Raw genomic sequence first — 14,595 nt, 5'->3', positions numbered from 1 at the left:
AAGTAACCATGGGTAATATGAATTACCCATAATGTGAATTATGGATAGCAAGTACCCCTGATAGATGTGCTGATAACGTATCACACCTTTTTTTGTGGTATTCTTCTCGATAATGCTGGACTTCAATTTAATCAAGAGGAAATATCAGATGAACCCAAGTTGAGGAATATTCTGCACAATAATTGACTGGTACTGTTCAAAAGGGTCAAAAGCATCAAAGTGCAGAGGAGAGACTCCTCCCCACTCTCACTCACCCAGTGACCAGTAATCCCTGGAGCCTATGAAGATGTTAAGTTTTGTGGAGACAGGAACTTTGCAGGTATAAAATTGTGAGGTGGCCCACCTGAAGATGGTGAGACAGCCCTCAATTATATGGGTGGGCCCAGTATAACTGTGTGAATCCTTCAAAAAACAAAAGTTTGTCCAGGGTTAGAGATATGTAACCACAGGAGGGGACGTCAGAAACATCTTGTGCGAGGACTTGATGTACTGTTGAGGTCCCTGAGCTGCAGGGCCGTGTGCAAGGACCAGAAAGGGTCCTCTTGGAACTGAGAATGGCCCCAGGCAGAAAGACAGCAAACAGGGGCCTTCGTCCTACAATCCACAAGGAGCTGGATTTTGACAACGTGAATGAACTCAGAGGTGCATTCTTCCTGGAACCTCTCAGTGAGAGCTGAGCCACACTAATACCTTGATTTCTGCCACGTGAAACCTACAGTAGAAGAATCAGTGGAGACAACGAATCTGCACGAGGGTAAAACAACAAGTCTCTGTTGTCTGAAGGTGTTAAGTTTGTTGTAGTTTCTAACAGCAGCAATAGAAAGTTAATACAGCCCAGGGTCCCAGAGTGGGAGACATTAGGGGACAGGAAAACTACAGGTGATGTGGGACCCTGAACAGAAGAGCACATTGGTAGAAGGAAAGGAGAAACCAAAATTAAGTCTGGACTTTAGATGACAGTGTCCTATCAATGTTAGGTGTCTTGGCTTATTTGTGTGAAAAGCTAACAGGGTTGTTCTGTACTGTTTCCCAACATTACTGTAGGTCGAGAATTATTTAAAACTGGAAATGCAAAAAAAAAAAAAATATTCCCAGTTCTACAGCCTTTCTTCAAACATCCCTGACTACTGAATCCCTTTCTACCTGTGAGCTCCCTACATTTTCATTTCTACATCACATGATAACCATTGAGATTCTCATGCAGTTTCTCCTCTTAGTAAAATAGCACGATTGCCTTCATTGAAAACAGGAATGGTGATTTGAAGGCTCTGCTCTTTGTACCTGCTTCCTCTTCAGCACAGTCTTGCTAATAATGCAAGCTTCCACACAAATGGCTTTTATTTTGATGTCAAGGACTCTCATTTGTGAAACAGGTTTAAAACATCTATATTTCCTTAAAGGGAGATGTAGATAATGTATCTATTGCTATGTTGGTAATAAGATCCCTGTGGGTATAATTGTTTATGGCAAAGAAAACATCAGAAGTTTTTAAACAGTTAAGCATAGGTTGTGGTCATTTATTTGCAGGCTTTCAGTATCAGAACATTTTTAGTCTAGATTTGCTAAGATTTTCCTAATCAGTTAGTATTTATTCAATCCGTAAAATTTATCTAATATCATGTATTCAGTGCCTACTATTTACCTCAGATTCCAAAAAGAATCAATTTAAGGAATGCTACAATACAAATTAATTGATTATTTGAGGAGGAGGGTTAAGTAAACAAGTAAATTCTTCATGTTATACAGTAATGTTTTTTGAAGTTTTGATGGTTTTTCTTTCCATAATGTGAGTTTTTAAATTTTTTTTAACATTTATTCATTTTTGAGAGACAGACAGAGCATGAGCGGGGGAGGGGCAGAGAGAGAGAAGGAGACAGAATCTGAAGCCGACTGCAGGCTCTGAGCAAGCTGTCAGCACAGAGCCTGAGGCGGGGCTCGAACCCACAAAATGTGAGATCATGACCTGAGCCGAAGTCAGACGCTCAACCGACTGAGCCACCCAGGTGCCCCCCCCCCCCCCTGCATATTGCGAGTTTTAATTCAAATATTTACCTACTTTACTTAAGAAGTTATACCCTACAGATCCTTGCAAGCTCCAAGGCTGAGATCAGATGACAATGACGAGCACAGAGACTCAACTAGGGGACCTGAGAGTTTAGAGCACATGAGCAACACTACATCCAGGTGAATGCTCTCCAGCAGCACAGAATTTTAAGATCAGGGACCCAAAATTAATAAGAACATGGCCCCTTCCTTTAAATGCTTTGAAGCCTAGTGAGGAGACATACAAGTTGGAAATTCATTACATTACAACGTGATAAGTATTGCGATAATGATTCATTAAGATAAACTATTGGGACTACATCAAAATCAAAAAGCTTCTGCACAGTGAAGGATACAATCAGTGTAACAAAGGCAACCTTTGAAATGGGAGAAGGTATTTGCAAACGACAAATCTGATAAAGGTTAGTATCCAAACTATATAAAAAAACTTATAAAATTATAGACCTTTTTTTGCTGCTTAATTTTTTTTTTCTTTATCACTCTATTTTGCCAACTTAATTACAGTATGTCTTACTGTGGTCTACTTTTTTTTTTCTTTTTTTAATTTAGATTTGAGCTCTTTGTGCCTCCTGGATCTGGGTATCTGTCTCATTCCCCTGATTAGGAAAGTTTTCAGCTGTTATTTCTTCAAATAAATTTTCTTTCCCTGTTTCTCTCTCTTCTTCAGGACTCCTATAGCACAAACGTTGTTACCTTTGATGGCATCACTGAGTTCCCTCAGTCTATTCTTGTTTTGCAAATTTTTCTTTCTTTCTTTCCTTCAGCTTGATTACTTTCCATTCCTCTGTCTTCCACCTCACTAATTCATTCCTCTGATTCTTCCCTCCTGCTGTTCATTCTGTCAAGTGTGTTTCTCACTTTACTAGTTGAGCCCTTTATCTCTGCTATGTTATTCCAGGTCTCACTCATGTTTTCTCATGTCCAGTGAGTATCCTGATGATCATTGCTTTTAATTCTCTACCTGGAATGTTCCTTTTATCTGTTTTGCTTAGATCTCTGGCCATAGCTTTGCCCTATTCTTTCATTTGGGATAAATTTCTCCGTCTCCTCATTTTGTCTGCCTCTCTGTTGTCTGTTTTTCTGTGTTAAGAAAGTCAGCTATATCTTCTGCTTTTGAAAGTTCTGGTGAGTTTGTGAAGAAGAGGTCCTGGGTGCCCTGGAGTGCAGTGATCCCTGTTCACCAGAGCCTAGCACTTCAGTTGAGCATCCTGTGTGTGTTGCTGATGCCGTGCTGTTGTGTCTGAGTCACTTTTCTTTTCATCTGCACTGATTCTGTCTGTTGTGGCCTGTGCTTCCTCTCTGGCAGGCCGGCTCTAAGGGGGCATGTCTGCCAGGGAACTTGGGGGCAGAATAGCAGTGTTAGCAAAATTTGCTAACTGGGCCACTAGTCCTCTACCAGATCCCCCGAAGTGTGATGGTGCCTGGTTCCTGTGCACTGGGGTTGGCCGGGGGTGCAAGGCTGGGCACAGTGTGTGACCCTGGCAGGAGGGGCATGGTTGGGTCTGGAGCACCAGGGCCCCTAGGAGCATGGCTTGCTACAGAGCCTGGGGGTGTGTGGCTAGTCTCAACATGAAATGGTGGTGGGGGGCACACATGTGGCTTTAACAAATTTGCCCTGTGCCCAGGGCTAAGGCTTGGCGTGGCAAGTCCTCGGAAAAATTCATGCACATGGCACATAACCCTTTGCTAGCTCATTAGGTAGCAAGTCATCTGTGCAGGGCTGCTTCTCACAGGTGGCTCCGTGTTTATGCTGGCAGTTGGGGGAGGAAAGGGGTATCTGACAGCTCCCTCATTTCCAGAGAAGTCCCCCAACATCCTCTGAAATCATTATAAACAGATTTTTCTCCTGTCTGTGTAAGCTGTTTTTATGTTGCCTCTGTGTGCAGGCTGCTATCTCTTTAAGGGCAGAGACCCTGCTACCACTCACCCTCCAGGCCCACCCAGTGCTGAGTCAGCTGGCTTTTAAAACTCCAGGCTCCAAGTGCCTCTTGGTTTCACAAATTCACAGAATTCAGCCTCTTCTAGTTTTAAAGCCAAGTGTTATGGGGATTGGTGTTCCCAGTGTGAGCTTCCTGGTGTGCGGGTCCTTTCTGTGCACACAGCTCCCTTCTTCCTGCAGGCAGCCTCCCTCCGCCTTTCAGACCTTCCTCACCTTTCAGATGCAGCTTCTTCCCTATAATTAGTGGTGGGGTTGGTTCTGCTAGTTTTCAGAATGTTCTTCGGTTTATTGACTTGGATGTGGGTAGTATCTAGTCATAAATGTTGGACAGGGACACTTCAACGTCCTCCTACTCTGCCATCTTCCTCTGGGGGAGCAAAACAGTCAAAATGTAAAAGCATAGATATCACAATGTAGAAAAAACTTACACCGGAAAGAATAAATTAGAATAGAAACAAATAGAAACTTGTTTTCTTTAATGTGTTCATCCATCGATTTCTTCCAACAACATCCAACAAATTAATTATCTGTTAAGATTTGGATACTGTAGCTGGAAAAAGATAAACTAAGAGTAAACCAATAGGAAATAACATGCTGAAAGGCCTTAAGTGTGTATTTGCATCTCCCGTGTATACACACTGATTTACATTTAATTGTCTCATTCAAGCCTCATAGTTTACTCACTTATTTCTTCAATATGTCTTCAACTCATCTTCTAGGACATCTTAAATTCTGTATATAAACACTGTTCTACATGTGGCAGCCGTCTCTAGTACTCCTGTGTCCTTTGGGTGCCAGACTTGCTCCGGTCTACACAGCAGGTGGGCCATCTACACGGCAGGTGGGCCATCACATTTTCCACATCCTATGTTCCATGTCCTCTTACCTTTCTACCACAGGACAGACCCATTGCCCATCCTGATCAATCATCATACCCAAATTCCTCCTGCCCCACTAGAGTGACCAGTACTCCGGTAACAGATTGACTGGAATTTTTTTCTGAATTATTTAATAGCATTCAAAGAAGAAGTACCTTTTTTCCTATAAAGGTATTTTTGTTTGCATGTGGGTCTTCAATATTCACTTTCTCCTCCAAACACACAAGCACACTTACACACACACACACACACACACACACACACACAATCATACCTCAAGGATTTTTGAGACATTGAAATATGTTTGAAATGAGGGCCACTACTGAAATGTTCCAGTCATCTGAAGATTAATAATGCAGACCCTTTTTGACAGTTATTTTAGGTTTTGGTATTTTCAAGCATCCAAAAGTTCTAATTTATACAATGAAACATCTTTTCATTTCATATTTGTTTCTAGTCATTTTAAAATGTAAATTATTATCTGTGCTGTGGAACAGAAATAGTTTTGTTTTGTTTTTGTTTTTATTCATGAACATATCTGCATACTGTATTAGTTATTATTTCTGCCTATTTATAAGTGAAGGGTGATATCTAAATAATTTCTTCACCAAAGGGATTAGACTGACCATTAGTAATATTAATAAAATATAAGAAAAGTAAAAAGACATAAATAAATTGCAATGGAAAAAAATAGGGAACTGAGATGAAGTCTAGGGTAAGGTTAGTATAGATAAATGAATACACACAAAAAATTGCATCACTGGAGGCTCAAAATTCAGCTCCAAGCTTGTGAAACTCTGAAACACTGAGGTAAACAAAATAGTGTGATATTATAATTCTTAACTTTACACATGACTTGCTGTCAGTAATATTAATTTGTGAACTAAATCACTGTGGGGTTATATAAGCATATATTTATTTGTCCTGATCTATTTTATTTATTGTCATTATTATTACTTAAAATTAAATGTAAGCACCTACCTTGAATTTGACAATTGATTTCTAGAAAACAAATGGGGCATATAAATTATTCAGGAAGAAGATTTTTCTTCTTTTGGAAAGGGAGTTATATCAAGTGATGTAACAGAAAATGAAATTATTGTGATTTCAATTTGTCAAGAGAAGAAAAGTTTTATTTAAAACTTTTATCCTCAGGACAACTGACTGAAGCAGCAAATGCTGTTTTGTGTTTATATGTCATTTGTCCATATTTGACTATAATTAGCACACTTCCTGACAAGTAGAAACAGATTAAGACAAAGGGTAAATGTCAGACAGAAATACAGCAGTAATCAGATCAGGTAAAATAATATACAACAAAAAAGGGCAAATGCTTTTTTTAAAAATAAAAACAGGATTTGAAGTCAATTTATTTTTTTTTTTAAATTTTTTTTCAACATTTATTTATTTTTGGGACAGAGAGAGACAGAGCATGAACGGGGGAGGGGCAGAGAGAGAGGGAGACACAGAATCGGAAACAGGCTCCAGGCTCTGAGCCATCAGCCCAGAGCCCGACGCGGGGCTCGAACTCACGGGCCGCGAGATTGTGACCTGGCTGAAGTCGGACGCTTAACCGACTGCGCCACCCAGGCGCCCCGAAGTCAATTTATTTTTAAAAAGTCATACAGAGGACAGATTCCATATGTTTTCACTCCTATGTGGATCCTGAGAAGCTTAACAGGAGACCATGGGGGAGGGAAAGGAAAAAAAAATGGCTAGAGAGGGAGGGAGCCAAAACATAAGAGACTCCTAAAAACTGAGAACAAACTGAGGGTTTATGGGGGGTGGGAAGGAGGGGTAGGTGGGTGATGGGTATCCAGGAGGGCACCTGTTGGGATGAGCACTGGGTGTTGTATGGAAACCAATTTGACAATAACTTTCATATTAAAAAAAAGTAAAAAATAAGAAATAAAAAAATCTCAAACCTACTTTAAAACATATTTTTATTTCTGATGCTAGTAATAGCAAGAGTGATAGTTGGCATTTGATGGATGCTTGACATGTTTTATAAGCTTTATCTGAATAACAGGACTGTGACATAAATCTTCTAATATCCCTGATTTTACCAACACTTACTGATTGATAAGGATACAGAAGCAGAGAAGCATTGAAAACTTGTGGGGAGTCATATACCTAAAAAAAAAAAAAAAAACAGAACTGTCAGTGCAACCCAGCTCTGTCAGATTTGGGAGTCCCTACCCTGCTTGACTTCTCAGACTGACTCCCAGGGGTTTGGTTGGTATTCACTCTGAGGCGTAGAATACTTTAAAGAAGAATAAGAATTTGGCCATTTTATCACTTTAATTAAGGTTAACATAGTGCTTAGTATCAGTATCACGCTCAGTATCAGATATTTGTGCATGACTCTAATGTCGCTATAATATCATCCACGGGACAGTGCTGTCACGTGCTTGTAACTGGTCTTGCAAAAACAGCCTTTGGGAAGCAAGTCTTACAATCATTGATTTAATTTCAATTTCTATTATGCGGTTATCAAAATTTTTAATGGAAATACAAAGAATAGTGACTTATGAAAAGTCACTCGTGATTAAATGGAGCCAATTTAAAAATTAGGGATCAATCTGAAGGTAAATATGCAGTATTTTCAAGACAGAGGTCAAGGGGCGCCTGGGTGGCGCAGTCGGTTAAGCGTCCGACTTCAGGCAGGTCACGATCTCGCGGTCCGTGAGTTCGAGCCCCGCGTCGGGCTCTGGGCTGATGGCTCAGAGCCTGGAGCCTGTTTCCGATTCTGTGTCTCCCTCTCTCTCTGCCCCTCCCCCGTTCATGCTCTGTCTCTCTCTGTCCCAAAAATAAATAAACGTTGAAAAAAAAATTAAAAAAAAAAAAAAGACAGAGGTCAACAGGGAATATTACATCAACTCATATTACTCAATGATGATGACTAAACACTCAGAAAGAATGCCTGTCTTAGTCCATTTGGGATGCTAGAGCAGTGGGTAGCTTGTAAAGAACACAAATTTAGTCATCACGATTCTGGAGGCTGGAAGTCCAAGATCGGGGTGCCTCCATGGGCAGGGAAGGGCCCAGGTCGCAGACTTCTGGCTGCATGCCCACGTGGTAGATTTCATGATAGATCTCGTGGGAGATCTCATGGTTCTACCTTTATTACTGAGGCACCCCCGCCAAAGGCCGTAATTCCTAACACTCAGCAGGCTGCAATTTCAACATTTGAATGTAGAGGAAACCCAAACGTTCAGACTATGGCAATCCACATTTGGAAGTGGCAGAGAAGATAATTTCTTGACATAATATAATCTTTAAGTATCCATTTAAACTAATCAGTAAAGTATACATATTATTCTTCGTCTAATGTGATGTTCTTTCCGGTATGGTATCTTTTCCCTGTATGTCTGGGTTTTCAATTCATGCATGAAGAAACAAAGGGATTTTTTTTTCCATGTCTAGAATTCCATACCCCATGGAGGCTCTCCTTATGTCTTCCCTTCCTGTGATAGGGAGAATTCCAGGATTGCCCCCAAGATTGCTGCCTGTGGCATGTACTCTCCATAACATTCTTTCCCCTTGAATGTGAGCAGAACTATGACTGTGATGGGATATCACGCTCACGACTAGGTTACTATTTTGTTGACTTTGTGTTAGTCAAAAGGGAGATTATGCAGGCAGTGCTGCCCTAATTAGAAGATACTGGGTTGGGGCGCCTGGGGGGCTCAGTCGGTTAAGCATCTAACTTCAGCTCAGGTCATGATCTCCTGGTTCGTGAGTTTGAGCCCCATGTCAGGCTCTGCGCTGACAGCTCAGAGCCTGGAGCCTGCTTCAGATTCTGTCTCCCTCTCTCTCTGCCCCACCCCCACTTGAGCTCTGTCTCTCTCTGTCTCTCAAAAATGAATAAACGTCAAAAAATTTTGAAAGAAAAAGAAAAAAAAGATACTGGGTCTTCCTGAAGTCAGATGCACGACAGGGTGCATGGATTGGCCTTTCGGAACTAAGGGCAGTCCCTGGCCAAGAGCTAATAAGACAATGGGATTTGGGCCCTCCAGGCACAAGGAAATCATTTCTCCAGCAACCTGAGGGATCTTGGAAGTAGATCCTTCTCTAGCCTCTGGAGGAAGGCATAGTCATCTGGTGCCTTGAGGCCTTGAGCAGAGGACCCACTCCTACTGTGTAATGTGCTGGACCCCTAACCCACAGAAACTAAGAAATGGTGTGTGTGCTATTTTAAGGTACTTAGTGTATGGTAATTTGTTACACAGCATTAGAAAGTTTGGTCTTTATATTACTCTTGGTCATCTCATGCTGACAAAATGTATTCTTCCTGTTAAAAAAGAAAGCATCCACAAACACTCTATGAGTAATTTACTTCTGATTTCATTTCTTAGGTAACCAGTGGCTGCTTTGTCTTTCTATTATCTCTTGGTAGGCTATTAGCCACCTTTAGCCTGTCTGAAGAGTGAATTAATATCCCTTAGAAAAAGTTCTCTTTGGCTGAGCTTTGCTATTTTACAGATTTCTGGTGGAATGAATCCCATTACTTTTAATCACCCAGTATACAATTGAGCTTGTATATGTGTATATAATCTTATACATCCAAGGTTTTCATAATGTTTGTGACAAGCATTTCTGGAGTTGACAACCATTCTACAGAGGATTGTGCAGAAATGCTTATCTTTGAATTACCAGTAGTGGCTTTCAGGTTTTGGAGAATCGACCCTGTGTCAGATGCAATTCTTATTCTTCAAGGAACCCTATGAGGCGGTTAGGGTATGAGTACTTCGTTCAACAATACTCAGCTAGGAAAAGGCTGTGTCCATTGGATCCCACATGTGGCTAATTCCATCACCTTGTGTCTGTTCAGTTCTCTAAATAAGCAGCACGGAATAAGATAATAAAATGAGGGTTATATAATTTGCCACCTAAAAGTGGAAAAAGTCCTCTGATATTTATTGGAATCTAGAAAAGATTTGTTTTCACTACTTATTTTTTATTTTTATTTTTTAAATTTTTTATTTTTTCATGGCGGGGTGGGGGGCGGGAGTCTTCCAGTAAGAACGGAAAACCTGCTAGACAAATTCTAAAAGAGCCGTAACACTTCACTACTTATTTTTTCAAAGGCTCAAACTACAAGTCAGTAATTAAAAGAAATATTTAGACTTTGACATTGAATGCTTTTGTTCACATCACTATGAGTGAGGACTGAAAAGTGTTTTCTATGCACACACATTTTTGGTCTCAAGCTTTTGAATCATATCTGGAAAAAAGATCAGACAGAAAATAAAAGCTATGGATTCTCAAAAGTATTACTCATATAAAACTTCTTCTTTAATATATTCATTCTTGCATTCAATTAATATCTAGTTATTAGCTACTTTATTCTTTGCACACTTCTAGGTGTTTGGTATGCATTAAAAATTGTTATCGAATGCAAATTATGTTCCAAGGCCACAGGGCTGTTTGTTTTTCTCTATCTTACACATTTGGACCCTTGTTGTTCAAAAACTTATTATGGTTTTAGCTATAATTAAGTTTTAATAATGAGTTTATATTATTTTCAGTGAGGGTTCTGATTTCCTGAAATGTATCCATTCATAATTCATCTGGCCTTATTTAAACGTCATTTTAAAAATGACTTCCAACAAAATAGACACAGAATCAGTTTTTGTGACACCCGATAACATTTTTTTTCATTATTTAATTCATATTGTCCTCTTAGTTTGAAATTACATGAGACCAAAAGCCTTGATGCTAACATCTTTACCATCATTATCTGCTACAGCCTACATACAGGTTCTACCAATATTCTCTGGGGTGAGGTTCTCGTTTGTCCTAAATGAACATGTTGCTAAGCAGCTCACATCTAACACCTCCCATTTGTATGTATGTTCTTGAAAATTCTTTGAACCAAAGACAAGCGTAACAGAGACAATCGTGGTCATATTTAGTGAGTTGATCCCAAAGTGTGTTTTTATTTAATTTATATTAACCAATGACACGCACACAATAAACATTAAAAATAGTATAAATGTATGAGATTTCTGTTCTTTCAACCTCAAGGACTATTTTAGTACTAAGTATACTACTTATTATCTAATTTATTTAAAAATGAAGGAAAGATTAAATAGCTAACTCTTCACCCAGGAAGACCACTGAGCCTTTAATGCTCACACAGCATTACACAAATACCTTTGTGTAGTGTCTATAATAAAATCTTCTGACATCTCGACACTGTTGACGTTAATTTCACCAGAACATTTGTTTTGAAGCAACAACGACAACAACAAAACCCAAAAAAGAGCGAAGTCTTGAATACTTATCACGTCCCAGACCCAGGCGTGTACCTTCACCTACGTTTGCTTTTCTGCTCTTTAAGAGATTTAATCAAAAGGTGAGTCGTTTGCATGTTTGGTGTTAGATTGAGATGTCTTGACATGGGGATACAAAGGTTGCAGTCATCACCCTTCTTCAAGGTTAACTTGAACATCTGTCTCCAATCCAGCCTTTTCACTATCTAAATGCTCCTCTAAGAGGGAGAAATCACTAAGCCTAGATTTGCAAATGTCAGACTAACGCACATGGTGGTTTGCTGAAAATAGTACAGTGAAGGCATTTTTTATTATATATTTTATGTCACATCACCCTTCTGATCTAAGGACAGGATATTGTGTAGCTGCTATACTCCTTTCCAAAATTCAGACCTTTCCAAAGTTTATGGTATACTGAAAAATTGGAGTGATACGCTCACCCTAACAAGAAATCGATGATGTCATGTGAAAGTAATGGATGGACATCATTTACAGAGCTAGATCTCTTTGTTTTGTATTTTTCCTTATTGCCATCGGTCTTAAGTACCTTCCCAAATTCATACATTAACAGCATTTAAGGAAAGGAAATTAATAAATAAATCTTGTCTTCGCTTTCTACATTTATACGCTGGAGAGATTTCATTCTGGATCTTGGCATTACGTGTCATTTACGTGCTGATTCTCTGAGTTTTATCTGCAGGCCAGTCACCTCTCTGGCATTCTAGACTCCTCTGTGCAATATCCTATTAGACATTTGTCTTTGATTGCCTGTCTTTATGAAAGAGTCACATGTTAGTTAATAGACCTTAGAATTAGGCGAATTCAGGTGAGAAAATGAGCACTTGCCTAGCCGGGCAGCAATGTACAAATCATACTTCACATTAAGTGTTTGTTCAGCTTTTGGGAGCAACTGTATTTGTGGTCACTTACACATATTCAGGCTAACATATTCTGACAGGGGCCCAGAAGCTAGTCTCTCAGACTTGAATTATGCTCTTTTAGCTTGATTATAACTGATCTGTGAGAAAACAGGGTAAAAGAATACAAAGTAAAAAGTTTTTTTTTCCTTTATATTCTCTCAGCACAAATATTATTATCCTAACTAGACTTTCTAATGTCTCCCTCTCAAACCACTATCATCCCCAACGTTAGAAAATCATAGTCACGCAAAATTGGAGCTTTGCTTATGTGTTTAAGCGTCACATTTATAAAGGAAGCATGGACAGTTGTTCAGAAGGTTGGAGAGAATTTTGTTTTTGTCCGAATCATCGACGAGACTACTCATTGAGGACTGGAAGGAGACACAACTCAAATTTTATCAGGAAGAGCAGTGCCAGCAAGACCAGACAAGAGACCAAAAGTCTGCTGGCTCTGGAGCCTTCATTATTTCATACGTCTCCACTGACCAGGTGACAGTAACCTTGTGCTGGGTGAAACTCATCATGTTTAATACCAAGTCTAGGGACCGGGGGACTGCCACGTTAAAGAGCCTACGCAAAGAGTGTGAGGAACCAGCTACTTAAGACGTTCGCAAGTCAAGAGGTCCAAACACCATCTTGTTCATTTTGCTGAAGACTGTCAGTTCAAAAGACAGGGCTTTCGAACACCGGCTTAGGCAGCTAAGTGATCAGGCGCCTGCCTGGGAAATAAAACTAAATAAAATAAAATAGTAGTGAAGCTCTCATGTCTTCCACTGGATGAGCTCAGGCTTCCTCAGCCTCGGGAGTGCTCCCAGTGCTCAGCATCGTAGGCTTGGTAGGCCCTTCGGTCTTCACGAGCAGCTCTCCGACTCTGGAGCTTTCCTGAGAAGCACGTGGAACCACAGCCCGTGCCAGAGTTTTCCATCAAGTTATTGTAGCTTCACGCCGTGGCATCTCGGCCCTCCCAACCGCGTGTTCTTCCCCTCCCGTGCGTTACGGAAGGCGCACATCAGCCGCATCAGGAGCTAGACTGGACAGCAGGAGAACACACGGGCCGAGGCTTTCTTGCCGTCGTTTCAGTTGGCTCGCCAGAAGGGCCCTGTCCCCACCTCCTGTTTGTCAGAACCCTCCTCCTTCGGGGGACCCACTTTACACTCTTTCCCAGTCCAACTTGCCCTGATGGGCGCAGGGACGGTGACCGCCCCTGCAGTTCCAGGCCCCGTAGGTGTGCGCTCGCCCGGTGGCCCAATCTTCTTTGCAGCCTCCCTCTGTGCAACCTCTTCAACAGGTTTCAGGGCTGCAGCTCAAGGCAGTAGCAGCAAGGTTGGCTGGAGTCTTAGGAAGGGCAGGTCTCTCATGGCTGTGGTGACATCCTGCGGTGATACTCAGGGAAAATCACTTTGTCCTGCAGACTGGGCTTGTTGCTGCAATTGAACAAATAAAGCTCTTAGCATACTCTGTGGACATTTGAAAAGTACACAGAGTGGGGCGCCTGGGTGGCGCAGTCGGTTGAGCGTCTGACTTCAGCCAGGTCACGATCTCGTGGTCCGTGAGTTCGAGCCCCGCGTCGGGCTCTGGGCTGATGGCTCAGGGCCTGGAGCCTGTTTCCGATTCTGTGTCTCCCTCTCTCTCTGCCCCTCCCCCGTTCATGCTCTGTCTCTCTCTGTCCCAAAAATAAAAAAAAAAAAAAAAGAAAGAAAAGTACATAGAGTAGGCTTCCTTGTAGCATTATAACATTTAGCGACTTTATTTTATGCACGGAGCAATTCAAAGCATAGTATTAAAACCTTTTTTTAAATTTTCTTTGCAAGTATACATTGCTACGTATACTATAAATACGTTGCAAGTATACAGCAGTATCCCTTACACCCCTCTATTAGCTTAGGGGGAGAAAGATCGTTATAGCTACATATAAAATCACACGCAGGCATGATTCGTTCATCACAGAGCACTACCCAAAAGACATTTGTTTTTTTGATGTTATCAGCCCACTGCCCAATATATTACATGAACAAAAATGAACCGTCTGCTGCATTATCATAAAGTGTCGGGGACGATGGAAAGGCTTTACCTCGAAGGCTGGCCTGAGTCTTAGGGGAAGGTACGTAAATCAGGTCGGAGTTGACAAGCCCAGGCTGGTTAAGAAAGCTTTCACGGGCCTCATGGGGCGCCCGGGTGGCTCAGTCGGTTGAGGGTCCGACTTCGGCCCAGGTCAGGATCTCACGGTTCGTGAGTTCGAGCCCCGCGTCGGGCTCTGGGCTGACGGCTCGGAGCCTGGACCCCGTTTCGGATTCTGTGTCTCCCTCTGTCTGCCCCTCCGCTGCTTGCACACTGTCTCTCACATTGTCTCAAAAATAAATAAACCTTAAGAGGAAAAATTTGTAAAAAGAAAGCTTTCGCATGCCTCAAAATTGGAAGATTCCAATGTCCTGGCCTTCTTTGGACGACCGACTGGCAAAAGGGTGGTGAGAGATACTATTCTTGCCCTTTATTCTGTCCCCACACCCCTGCAGAAG

The 14,595-nt window shown here is 41.2% G+C and overlaps 1 non-coding gene across 1 annotated transcript; it reads right to left on the bottom strand.

Moving 5' to 3' along the window:
• Positions 1 to 9,890: 9,890 nt before the first annotated feature.
• LOC121038379 (U7 small nuclear RNA) lies at positions 9,891 to 9,951 on the bottom strand. Its single transcript, XR_005794333.1, has one exon. It is a non-coding gene; the product is annotated as a U7 small nuclear RNA (small nuclear RNA).
• Between the last annotated feature and the right edge of the window lie 4,644 nt (positions 9,952 to 14,595).

Source organism: Herpailurus yagouaroundi, unplaced genomic scaffold (assembly GCF_014898765.1).
Source record: "Herpailurus yagouaroundi ecotype Mexico unplaced genomic scaffold, PumYag 165, whole genome shotgun sequence".
Taxonomy (NCBI): domain Eukaryota; kingdom Metazoa; phylum Chordata; class Mammalia; order Carnivora; family Felidae; genus Herpailurus; species Herpailurus yagouaroundi.
Note: the sequence above shows the minus strand (reverse complement) of the source record. Positions and strands in the feature narration are given on the sequence as shown.